Source organism: Sus scrofa, chromosome 6, assembly GCF_000003025.6.
Source record: "Sus scrofa isolate TJ Tabasco breed Duroc chromosome 6, Sscrofa11.1, whole genome shotgun sequence".
Lineage (NCBI taxonomy): Eukaryota > Metazoa > Chordata > Mammalia > Artiodactyla > Suidae > Sus > Sus scrofa.
The window spans coordinates 58,545,495-58,558,095 of record NC_010448.4 but is presented as its reverse complement, the minus strand read 5'-3'; the positions used below and the strand labels follow the sequence as shown (position 1 = coordinate 58,558,095).

The following is a 12,601-nucleotide window of genomic DNA, read 5'->3' as shown; positions in this document are numbered from 1 at the left end:
TGGCGTTCCTGTCATGGCTCAATGGTTAACAAACCCGACTAGTGTCTATGAGGATGCAGGTTTGATCCCTGGCCTCGCTTCGTGGGTTAAGGATCCAGCGTTGCCATGAGCTGTGGTGTAGGTTGCAGATACAGCTTGGATCTGCTGTTGCTGTAGCTGTGGTGGAGACAGGCATTTACAGCTCCGATTTGACCCCTAGCCTGGGAATCTCCATGTGCCACAAGTGCGGCCCTAAAAAGACAAAAAAAAAAAAAAAAAAAAAAAAAAAGATTTTCTGTGGTTAATACTTCTGTTGTTCTCCATCAAAAGAAGCAAGAGTATAATATACATTAAGCGAGTATAGTAATATGTTGCTATTTTTTCTGAAGGCATACCTCCAGCAGCCAGAGTCCAGGCATGTAGCTTTCTAGAGATCTGATTTGATAAAGTAGTGAAACCTGGTCCTGACACATCTGTAGTGTTGTGTTCTGGTTGTTGCTTGAAAGAAGACACCTGTGTTTTAGATGCCAACATGTAACTGGCAAAATTATGGTGGTTTAGTGTATAAGTTCTGAATCCAGATTGTCCAGATTTATATCCTGGTTGTGCCACTTAATAGCTGTGCTGTCTTGCCTTGTCTTAGGCTGACAACTTGATCTCTCTGTGTTCCAGTTTTCTCAGTAGAAGATAAGGCTAATAAGAGAATGTTCACTATAGAATTATTTTGAGAAATAAATTGGTTAATATATTTCAAAGTGCTTAGAAAACCAGCTTAACAAAATAAATGGTCAAATGTTAGCTATTACTTTGTCATTGGTTATCATAACCAGTGGTACTTGTTAATCATTATTGTTATACTACCTGATTCCTGCTTTGCACAAAATATTTCCCTTTGTGTTGGAGATAAGCTGAAGCACTGAATTTTTTTTCAAAAGTTACTCAGAATACGGTCAAATTGCTCAAATTATGTTCATAGTGAAATATGCATAAAACATGAAACATGACCTTAGCTAGAAATGTCGGAGAATGTGTAGTTCTCCTTGGCCACAGAGGAACCTCTCTTAGCTTCTATATGATGTCTAATTTTGAACAGAACTATATCCTAGTAGATTGTAAAAGAAGGTATTAACAAAATATTCCTCAGATCTCTAAATGACAAATTGTGTGCGGTATAGTTTAGTTTCATCAAATACTAAACATATTTGCCAAAATTATTTTGGTTTTATTGCAGTTAATATGAAGCTATCCTTTCTGATGGTGGCTAACAGGCTCAGGTAGCATTTGCATATCCTTGAAAGGCAGTAGACATTTCAGCAATCTAGAGATGAATGCTGTTTTTCCCTATGTTATGATGTAAAGGAATAGTCCATTTCCAAGCTCTATCCAAATATATAAGTTAAAAAGGAAAGGAGGATTAAACAAATATTGAAGATTAATTCAGCATGCCATCTAATAGTGTATAGTGTCAGTCATGAAAGCTCTGTGAGGACAGGGATTTTTCTTTTGTGGTTTACTAGTGGATTGTTTATGGCCATCAGACCCAGTAGTTTCTACTTAGAGTAGTGCTTAGCTTGAAGTAGGGTGAATGGATAAAAGAATGCTAAACAGATTTTATTTTCTTTTAGACTTCTCATCAGTTGAAATTGGAGTGCAATTCAATGCAGGGACAACTAATGCAGGCCCAGAAGAGTTTAAAACAAAAGGAAAAAGAAGAACAACGACTTCAGGGTAACAGAAATGAGTTAAAGCAACTGACTGAACAGAAGAAAAAGCAAATTGAAGCACTCCAAGGAGAGATTAAAAGGTAGTGATATTTGTTTTCTTTTTATGGGAAGATAGTGATATTTGTTTTCTTTTTATGGGAAGAAAAATTGTGCATTGAAAATAGTAACATGATAACACAGATGAGGTGCAACAAAGAAAAATTTATACATGCTCAAATTTTTTGAAGTTAAAATACACAACTGTACTTCTATGATTGACTAAGTCTGGATTTCCATTCACTGTAATCATGTTGTTCGATAATTCTTATAACACTAATCATTTGTTTGATAGACAAAACTTTTTGTAAAATAAGATACAACAACATTGAGAAAAATGTATAAACATCTCTAGTGTATTAGAAAATTTTAAAGGAATTTAGCAATAAATTATCCTTATTAAGGGAAATAATCAAGATAAAAAATCACAATGTGAGATATATTTATATCTACTATAACGTATATAATGTAGGTTTCATATGGTTATAATTGTTTGATACTTTTAAGTTAAATCATAATGGTTTTTATTTCCAAACCTATGATAAGTTATTATTAAGCATCTGTTCTTCATTCTTAAATATGTTTTAATATTTGTCCAGACCAAGAGTTGATAAAAGTGGAATGAACTTAGTGTTTGAACAAAATGAGGTTTTCCTCATGGTTGTTCTATGTTAATTCATGCAGGGAGAAGGGAGATATAAAATCCTTAATATGTAGAACCAAATACTTCATAGCATTAAGAGCTGGCTTGTCATATTACTAGAGGAAAAAAAATAACCCACAAATACATTCTTTTATGTGGACCTCTGTTTTACAACCATTATTATGGCTGCTTTACAAAAGAGTAATTTTCTAATGACCCTTTATTCTTTTTTTGTGTGTTATCATATGTAATCAGAAGTCAGGATATAATTATCACAATATGTATTTTGGTTTATGATTTGATATCTTGAGTTCATTTGTTTTTTCAAAATCCATTAGCCTCAAGAGTTCCCATTGTGGCTCAGGGGTTAAAGAATCTGACTAGGAACCATGAGGTTTCAAGTTCGATCCCTGGCCTTTCTCAGTGGGTTAAGGATCTGGCAGTTGTGGTGAGCTATGGTGTAGGTTGTAGACGAGGCTCAGATCTGGCATGGCTGTGGCTGTGGCATAGGCTGGCAGTTGCAGCTCCAATTAGACCCCTAGTCTGGGAACCTCAATATGCCTTGGGTGCAGTGCTAGAAAAAGACAAAAACAAACAAACCAAAGAAATCCATTAGTCTCATATTAAAGTATTCCTTAGATCATTTTTATAGCACCTGATTTAATAAGTAAAAAGTCTTAACAACTATTAGCACATTTTCTTTCTTTTAAATTACTAGCTACAACAAGATTTCTTCCAGATTTATGGTTAATGTATATTTCTTCTACTTTGCATGGCTTTACTAGATACCACCTTAAGAATTATGAGATTTAGAGGAAGTGTTGTTATCAGTAGTTGTCTTACATGGGTCTGTTAAAACAAATATACCATAGACTAGGTGGCTTAAAACAATAAGCATTGATTTCTCAGAGTTCTGGAGACTGGGAAACTTAGAATAAAGGTACTTGGCATAGCTAGTGTCTGATGAGGGTCCACTCTGGCTTGTAGACAGCTGTATCCTGATATGACTGAGAACAGTTATCTCATTCCTTCTTAGAAGGGCACTAATCCCATTCACAAGGATTCCACCCCCATCATCTAATGATCTCCCAAAGATCCACTTCTACATACCATTACATTGGGGATCTAGGCTTAAACGTGCATTTTGGAGACATTCATTCACAGTAAGTAGTTCACTTATGCTAGTGCATGGATGCCAGAAAAAGGGACACAATTTTTAACCCTGAGGGAGTGCTGGGTGGATATCCAGTCTCTAAATTAGTTTTGGAATTTGGAGTAACTAGAGAATCATTGAGAGGCAAGAGTAGTTTGGCTTTATTGAGGAGCAGCATAATATCCTGGAAAGAAGGTAAATTTTAGAGTCAGGCAGATCTGAATTTAAATTTCATGTTATACGTATTATTAGGTTTATGGTCACAGGGAAGTGATTCATCTTTCTGAATTAATATAATGGGGTCATAGAGTTGTTGTCTACTCTGCCAGTGTCATGTTGCGAACAAAATAGTTGTGGGATAGTATATGGAAGTAGGCAAGCTGTGATCCAAGACTGTCAGTGCGCACGGCAAACCACACAGTGATGGTCTGTGGAAACTTATTAGTGGGCCACAGGGAAATAGGAAAAACAGGGATAAAGTTTAGGGTATAGATGTGTATGTGTACATACACTATATATAAGACACACATGCATATACTTCCTTTTTTTTAATGTGATTGTTTGGGAACCACTGAACAAGGATCCAGCACGGCTGTAAGTTATCGGTTCCTACAGCAACTTTATTTGAAACCTAATGTGGGAATACAGATTGAATAGGATATGGCCCCTATTCTTAAGTAGCTTATAATTTAATGAGGAAGCTGGTATGTAAGGACAAAGAAAATTGTAATAAAAAAGAGAAAAAAATAGAGCTCAGTAGAAGTTTTGGCTGGCTTTTTAGAGGAGCTGGCATTTCAACTGGATCTTTAAAGATGATTATAATTTTGAAAAGTTAAAAAAAGGAAGAAGGAGTTCCCATTGTGGCTAAGTGGTAACGCACCTGACCAGTACCCATGAGAATTCGGGTTTGATCCCTGGCCCTGCTCAGTGGGTTAAGGATCCAGCATTGCCAGAAGCTGTGGCACAGATGCGGCTTGAATCTGGTGTTGCCATGCCTGTGGTGTAGGCTGGCAGCCTCAGCTCCGAATTGTCCCCTAGCCTGGGAACTTCTATATGCCATGGGTTCTGCCCTAAATAAATGAAGAAAGCAGATATTTCAAGGAGGAAGCAATACTAGCAAAGTTTTTGAAACTTAAAAAGATGTCATTATAGGAGGTTCGCTATTGGAATACATGGTAAGTGGAGAAGTGAGGGGAGATAAGGCTACAGAATTGGGTGAAGTAAGATCAGAGTAGATGGATAACTGTTTCTACATTAAATACTTGATATTGGAAGGTTAAAGGTTTTTAAGAAGGGGGAAATGTGATCATACCTGTTTTAGTACAAAAACTGATCACTGTGTGAAGGGTAAATTGCAAATGACGGACCCTCCTGTATTCTCCTTTGGAATGTTGGATTTAATTCCATTAAAATAATTATCAAACTGTTACATTGACCTGTTGTTTTTTTTAACCTACCCACTAATAAATTTGAATTTCCAAAATCAGAGAACTGTGTTTTCTAACAAATAAGCTATCAGTGATTTAAAAAGAATGAATGGATGAATCAATGAATGAGCCTGTCATTTGGAGTTGATAAAATGAAGGTCCAAATATAAGCCCCAGAGGGCAATGATGATCATTGTTAAGACTTTGTAGAGTACTTTGGTGAATAAAGAGAAAGAAATCTGGATTTGTGGGGGGGTGATGTTAAAGTAGTAGTCTACCAAAAAAAAAAATGCAGTATAGTCTTCAACATGAAAAATAATGTCATAATGAAGAATCATTGGAGGGGATATGGGGTATTATCTGATAATGTATGGGTGATCAATGCCCTTCCCCCCTTAGGCATCCCCTTCCCCACCATCTCCCAGCAATCTGCTTCCTAACTCAGTTGCACCTATCTCTTTTTATTTATTTTTTTTGGCTGCACCCATGGCACTCAGAAGTTCCTGGGCCAGGCACTGAATCTGAGCTGCAGCTGCAGCCTATGCCACAGCTGTAGCCATGCGAGATTGCTTCACCCACAGCACCACAGTGGGACTCCTCTATCTCCTTTTCTTATTTCCCAACTTCCATAATCTTTGTCCAGGTTTTGTCTTATATGGACTATTATAAGATCCTCTTAGTGGAGTTTTGGGCTCTATTTGTCCACTTCCCATCTATTTGTCATTCATTCATTCAAGAAATATTACTAGGTATGTATTTTATGCCATGGGCACATTTCTGGGTGTTGGAGATGTGGCTGTGAGCATACAAGTAACCTGTTCTCATGGATTTACACCTTCTTGAGGGGGAAGAGGCTTCACAAAAGACAGTGATGGATTTAGCCCTGCTAAAAGGCTGGGTGATCAAAGAAGCTTCTCTGAAGAGGTTTGAGCTGGTACATGAAATACACGAGCCATACATACAGTGCTCAGGAGAACAAGTACAGAGATCTTTGGCTACAGCAAGCATGGTAGTTTCTAAAAACAAGTATAGTAGGAGAGAGGAAGAGTCATATGAGCTGAGCTCAGCGAAGCAGACAAAGCATAAACATGCAAACTTGTAGATTATAACAGAATGATATATTTTATTTGAAGGACAATTAGAATCAATTAGGAAATTTTGAGCAGAAAATGATGGGATATGACTGAAGGGAGATAAAGGAGCAAGCAAGGAGGGCACTGAAAAACTATTGCAGTAGTCCAGAAAGTCCATGATGATGGCATGAACTAAAGTGTTACAAGTGAATGATTTGGAAGTGTCTTTTGGAAGTTAAATCATCAGGGCTTGCTGATAGATTGGATGGTGAGAGATGCTGGAAAGAAGAGTCAGGAATAACTCTAGGTTTCTGGCTTGTGAAGGTGGATGGATGGCCATATTTATTGGGGGAAATAGTAGCTTTTTGAGGAGGAGGATTGTTGTCAGGAATCAAGAATTCTGCTTGAGGTAGATATCTATCAGTCAGTCAAGGGAAGATGTCTGGGAAGTCCTTTGATATAATGAGCTCAAAGTTCAGGCAGAGGTTGGAGCTAGAGACTTAAATTCAGAAGTCAACTGTAAATAAAGTACTTAAAGCTATGAGTCTAGTTAGGATATTCTAAAGAGAGACTGTTTATAGAATAAAAGCAGCCTAGGGATGGAACCCTGGGGTCTTGTACTACAGAGCGATCAAAGGCAGTAGTAAGAGATTTTAGGAAGGAAGAATAACCAGTGAGGTAATAGGTTAACCTAAAACACAAGATGTTTTGGAAACCAGGTTCAAGAAATGTTTCTAGCAGGGACCATCATCAGCTATTTTAAGGACTGCTGGAATGTTCAGTAAGATGTGGACAAGAACATGAATATTGGATTGTGGAACAAAAAGGTTGCTGATAAATTCAACAGCAGGTTCATGGAAGTAGTAAGTTTATTTTAAAAGCCAAGTGCTTCTTCTCATACTATACATACATATCTTCTAATTACATCATAATTTGTGCACATCTCTTGAATCTTCTTAAAGACTGAAAACAAGTTTAGAGGAGTTGGACCTTTGCAGGATTTTCATTTCTTTTTCTGCCTTGATGTTAATGAACATGCCCTTAGAAATTTCTTGGGTCATTCTTGAATTTTAGGGAGCAGAAACAATACACTTGAGCTCAGTAATGGCTTTGAAATTCTTTCATGCAGAAAATTCCTCTAGTTCAACCTTAACTTTCAGCATCTTCTAAAGCATGCATAGCACTCTATCTTCCATCAGAAAGTAGTTGTTACTCTCAGTCTCCTGAGACCTTGGTACTTGACACTTACCAGTGAAAATATTTTTTTCTTTACTTAATTCTTTTTTTAATTGGGACTTGTCAGATTTTGTAATTCTTTAATTTTGTATTTCTAAGTAAGATACTCTTTATTACAGTAGAATTTTAAGACATAACTTTAGTTTGTTCTCAGGAATCTTAGTTATTGGATTTCATTCTGTATTTGTAACTGGATTTTTGTATGCATACTGTTTTAAATAACTTGTATGTTTCAGATAGAACTTGAGAATAAACTACAGCAGCAGTCAACACAAGCAGCACAGGAACTTGCAGCAGAGAAAGAGAAAATATCAGTGTTACAAAATGCCTATGAAAAAAATCAGGAAAATCTAAAGCAGCTTCAGTCTGATTTCTATGGGAAGGAATCTGAACTTCTTGCCACAAGCAAGATCTCAAGGTATCATAAAAACTCACTATGTTATTGATAAATATTAAATGATTGATCTGAACCCAGATGGGCAGGGAATGTTAGTATTTGTGGAATATCATACTTGTTTTCTTTTGAATTATTTTTGGAGAAATATGCTTTTTAAAAAATAAGTTGTGGGAATTCGTGTCGTGGCTCAGTGGTAACAAACCCAACTAGTATCCATGAAGGTGAGGTTTTGATCCCTGGCCTTTCTTAGTGGGTTAAGGTTCCAGTGTTGCCATGAGCTGTGGTGTAGGTCGCAGATGCAGCTTGGGTCCCGTGTTGCTGTGGTGTAGGCTGGCAACTGTAGCCCTGATTTGTCCCTTAGCCTGTGAACTTCCATATCCATGGGTGCAGCCCTAAAAAGGCAAGGAAGAAAAGGAAGGAAGAAAGGAAAAGAGAAAAGAAAAAGAATTCTACTGCAGTGCCTTGGGGAGGCATGGGTTTGATCCCTGGCCTGGAGCAGGGGGTTCAAGGACAGCTGCCACTCAGATTCAATCCCTGGCTTGGGACCTTCCATATGCCATGGGTGTGGCCATTTAAAAACAACCACAAAACCCCATACAAATGTATCTTTTAATAGTGAAACAATTTGGAAATATGTTAACTGTCGTATTAGCTTATCAAAGGACTTTGCTGCCTATGTATATCTCTCTTCTTTTGACGCTAAGTAAGGGGACCGGGGCAGGACTCTGAACTGAGTGAGGTTGGGGGGAGAGGAGCCCCGTCGGGGGTCTTCATCTTTGCCCGACAGAGGGTCCCCCAGGGGCTCCTGCCTGAGGCTGGAGTAGGTGTTTCGGCAGGGGGGCGATGGTGTCTACCGGGGTCGTAAGACAAGGGGCAGGGGTATCCAGAGACCACCGTCCAAGGCCGGGAAAGAAAGGGGGTGGGGTCAGGTCTCCGTGCGGAAAAGGGGCTGAGATTCCCCAGCTGAATTGTCCAGGTTGGAGAAAGTGTGAGTATTTGGAGGGTTGCCGTTGTGTGTGAGGGGGAAATGGAGCTGGAGATCCAAGAAGTTGGGGTGCGGGTCTGGGGACTCTGGAAAGCTTGGTTGGGGTCAGGACGGAATAAGAGGTGGCAGATTGAGAAGGGAGGGAAGGGAAGGGTTAACAGGGGCCAAAGGGTTAATTGCAGCCCTCACTGTCCAGGGGTGGGAGGAGTGGTCTTTTGTAGAGCAGAAAGGGGAGAGTGGAAAGTGGGGGACCCAGGCCATGAACTTGGCAGTCTGGGTTTAGCAGCTATGTCGCTGGACCTTGTGTCCCCTCAGTGGGCTGGCAACCCCCGGGGCTGGTCCAGGAGATGCTTCTGACTAAGGAGGGGAGGGAGAGCAGGAAGGCAGAGGGCAGGTTCATTCGTGCTTCTGGAGAATTCTCCCCAGGCCCTGCCCCAACCAAGGATCACAGAATCAGGGGTACACATTTGGGGACAGCCTAGAACCCCCACTAGCCTCCCTAGAACCCCCAGCAGCCTCTGCGAGGCAGCGGCTCTGAGCCTCCCGCCCACACACCACCGGTCACACACAGCCACATAAATACCCATCACCCAACCGGACCAGAGCCGCACCTGCAGACACCCAGTCACACCAACCCCGCCGGAGCACGCAGACTGCTTGGGGAGGGAGTGGGGGGGGGCTCCTAATCCGTGATGGTGCAGACGGTCTGCGCGCCCCTCCCTCCTGACCCGTCTGAATCACTGTCTGACTTTCTTCTGCCTGCCTGTCTGTGTCTGTTGGTCTCTGTCACTTGTCGGTAGGTCTCTCTCACGTCTCGGCCATTTCCGGAGGCTCCCTAGCTCTGGGTGACATTCCGGCTGTCTCTGTCTCTGGGTCCCCATCTCTCCATCCCTGCTGGGCTCAGCACAATCTCACATCTGTCCCTCTCCGCCTCTGGAACTGCGTCTCCCTGTCGCCCCACGTGTGTGTCCCTAGACCCTCGCTGGCGCCTTGTCCTCCTCTGCTTCTGGGAACTCGCGTCCCATCTCGGTCGTTCATCTCCGTCCTTGTCCTTTCCTAGTCTCTGGCCTTCTCCTCCTCCACGCGCCTCCCGGCTTTCCTCTCTCCCTCCCGTGACTCTCGAAATGACTTCCCACTTTCTTTCCGTCCACTTCTCCTGTTCAGAACCCTCGAAACCCCATTGTTCACACGGGCCGGGCGAGGGCGCTTAGCGGGGCCAGGAGGTGGTCTGTGATCTAGGTCAAGTCCATTCCCACCTCTGGGCCTCGGGTCCCCCATCTGAGAACTGTGTGCAAGAGGGCTGGGGCGGAGAGGGGGGCGGGTGTGATGAGCTGAGACAGTGTTAGGGTGGCAGAAAGACAGCCGCGCCCACCCACCACCCCCTGACAGCTGGGGCTGTCTGAGAAAAAGCCGGTGGAAGATATGCCAAATTGCATCTCCTCCTGTCTTTTATTCATTCGATGTCTTCCAAATTACGAGAGGAACGCAGACAAGTGAACCATCCACCACAGACGGGCAGAAGAGCAAAATCCCCACCATGTCCCCCCCTCACCAAACCCAGCCTCCCACGGTCCGACACAGCACAGTTCAGCATCTGTAAGGGATTGGTTAGTGTGTTGATGGTTTTCCCAAGATAGAAACAAAATAAAGCCATTTCTCTGCAACTGGCTTTTCCCCACTTAACTCCACCTCCCCAGCATCTCTAGATACTGTTTCATCTTTACTAATTTTTGTTTTATGCCAACACACACACACACACGCACGCACGCACACACACACGCATCTATTTACAAGAGTAGCTGCAGCAGGTGATTTGGGGCTGTTCCTTTGCCATATTAGATGGAGCGGGGACGGGATGAACCCGGGTGTGGGGACTGTTCTCCAGGAGTCCCCCCACCCGCCCTGGGCACCCTGTTTATCCAGCCTGTGGGCTCTGCCTCATCCGCTCATTCAAGCTGTACATACTGAGCAGAGGGTCACTGTTCCGGACACTAGGAATCTATAAACCCAGCAGTGAGGGAGCAGGTGACGTTCCTGCCCTCACAGAGCTGGCGTCCTGGTGGGATGGAGAGAGATCAACAAACTAAAACCAAACCTAACAAGCAAATAGGTAAACAGGTCATTTCAGAGTGTGGCCAGTAACGAAGAGAATGACTCGGCAGACAGCTGGCCTTGTGGGAGTTCACAGCCGAGTGGAGTTCAGACTGAAGGGGGCGTGTGTGGAATCAGCCTTGGAAAGCTCTCCAGGGAATGGCAGAGGCAAGGCCCTGCGGTGGGAACCAGCAGAAAGGAACAGCCAGCATGTGGAAAGTTCCAGAGTTCTTGGCTCATCTTCCGGACTCCAGGCATCAGTCATAAGAAGGACCTAGGGGAGTTCCCCGGTGGCCTAGTGGTTAAGGACTTGGCGTTCTCACTGCTGTGGCATGGGTTTGATCCCTGGCAGGGGAACAGCCAAAAGAAAGTAAAAGAAGGAGTTCCCGCTGTGGCGCACCGGGATTGGCAGTGTCTCCTCAGCGCCAGGACACAAGGTTCGATCCCTGGCCTGGCACCGTGGGTTCAAGGATGCAGCTGCAGCAGCGGTGGTGAGGTAGCAACCGCACTCAGATCTGATCCCAGGCTGACACCTGCCACATAACCGGCCCATCAGCCACATACATAGAGCTGTTTGTAGGCGCTTAACTAGTAGGTGTGTTTTGAACCCTTGCTTGGGTGACCCCTGTCACTCCCCCCCGACGTCCCTGTTTACAGATGGGGACACTGAGTCCCAGGGAGAGGAAGTCAATTTGTGCACCCCAGTGGCACAGCTGGGATTTAAACCCAGGCAGCCCCACTCCCCAGTGCTAGCCTGGTTGTGACAGAGGAGATGCTGACAGGGCATCTGTATGGGAGTTGCTGACTTGGGGGGGCGGTGCTGGGCATAGAGAGACCTACAGCCTTCCCCCTCCTCCCACCTCCGGGGACCAACTCGGAACCTGAGATAACAATAGATGTTTCCTTAAAAAGAAGGCACTGTTAGAAGTAGCTAGCATTTATGGGGCCCTTTCTGCATGCTAAGCACTAGACATTTTGCCTGCATGTTCTCGTGGAATCCTTGACCGAATATCCTCCAAGGGAAGAACTGCCGTTTTTCCCCTTTCTACAGTTGGGGAAACTGAGGCTCCAACTGGCCGGAGGTCACCCAGCGCAGGCTCCTCAGGGCTTTCTCATCCTGTCTCTAGACTTAAGCATTCCCTCTCCAAACAGTGAAACAGTTTCCCTCCTCGGAGCTAAGCCCAGTTCTGGGGGACACAGCCAAGATTCAGGCCCTCAAAGGGAGTTCCCGTTGTGGCGCAGCAGAAACGAATCCAACTAGTATCCAGGAGGAGGCAGGTTCGATCCCTGGCCTTGCTCAGTGGGTTAAGGATCCAGCATTGCCGTGAGCTGTGGTGTAGGTCACAGATGCAGCTCGGATCTAGCATTGTCATGGCTGTGGTGCAGGCCAGCAACTGCAGCTCTGATTTGACCTCTAGCCTGGGAACTTCCATATGCTGTGAATGCAGCCCTAATAGAAAAGAAAAGAAAAGAAAAAGATTCAGGCCCTTGGGGAACTCCAGGTCAAATAGAAGAGACGCCCCTGGACACTGTCCCAGTTGAGTCAGAAGGTACCCAGGAGAGAGAGTGAGGACTCTCTGCCTTGAATAGTCAGTGAGGTTCCTCTGGCAGAGGGGGCATTTGCATTGGGGTTTTGAAAATGAGTAGGAGGTCGGGAGTTGGAGAAGCATGTTGCGGGCAGCCCTTTACATTCACTCATTCAACAAATATGTCCCAAGGCTTTCTGGCCCAAGTCTTGCCCTGGGAGATGCTGAGGATGCAGACCTGAAGCAGACCCAAGCTCTGCTGTCAAGAAACTTACAGTCCAATGGGGGAGACAGACACAGCCACCACAGTGTGATCTGAGCTCTGATGGAG

General features: G+C 43.6%; 1 long non-coding RNA gene across 1 annotated transcript; it reads left to right on the top strand.

Moving 5' to 3' along the window:
- On the top strand, window positions 1,556-7,620 carry LOC110261044. Its single transcript, XR_002344796.1, has 2 exons — window positions 1,556-1,783; window positions 7,508-7,620. It is a non-coding gene; the product is annotated as an uncharacterized LOC110261044 (long non-coding RNA).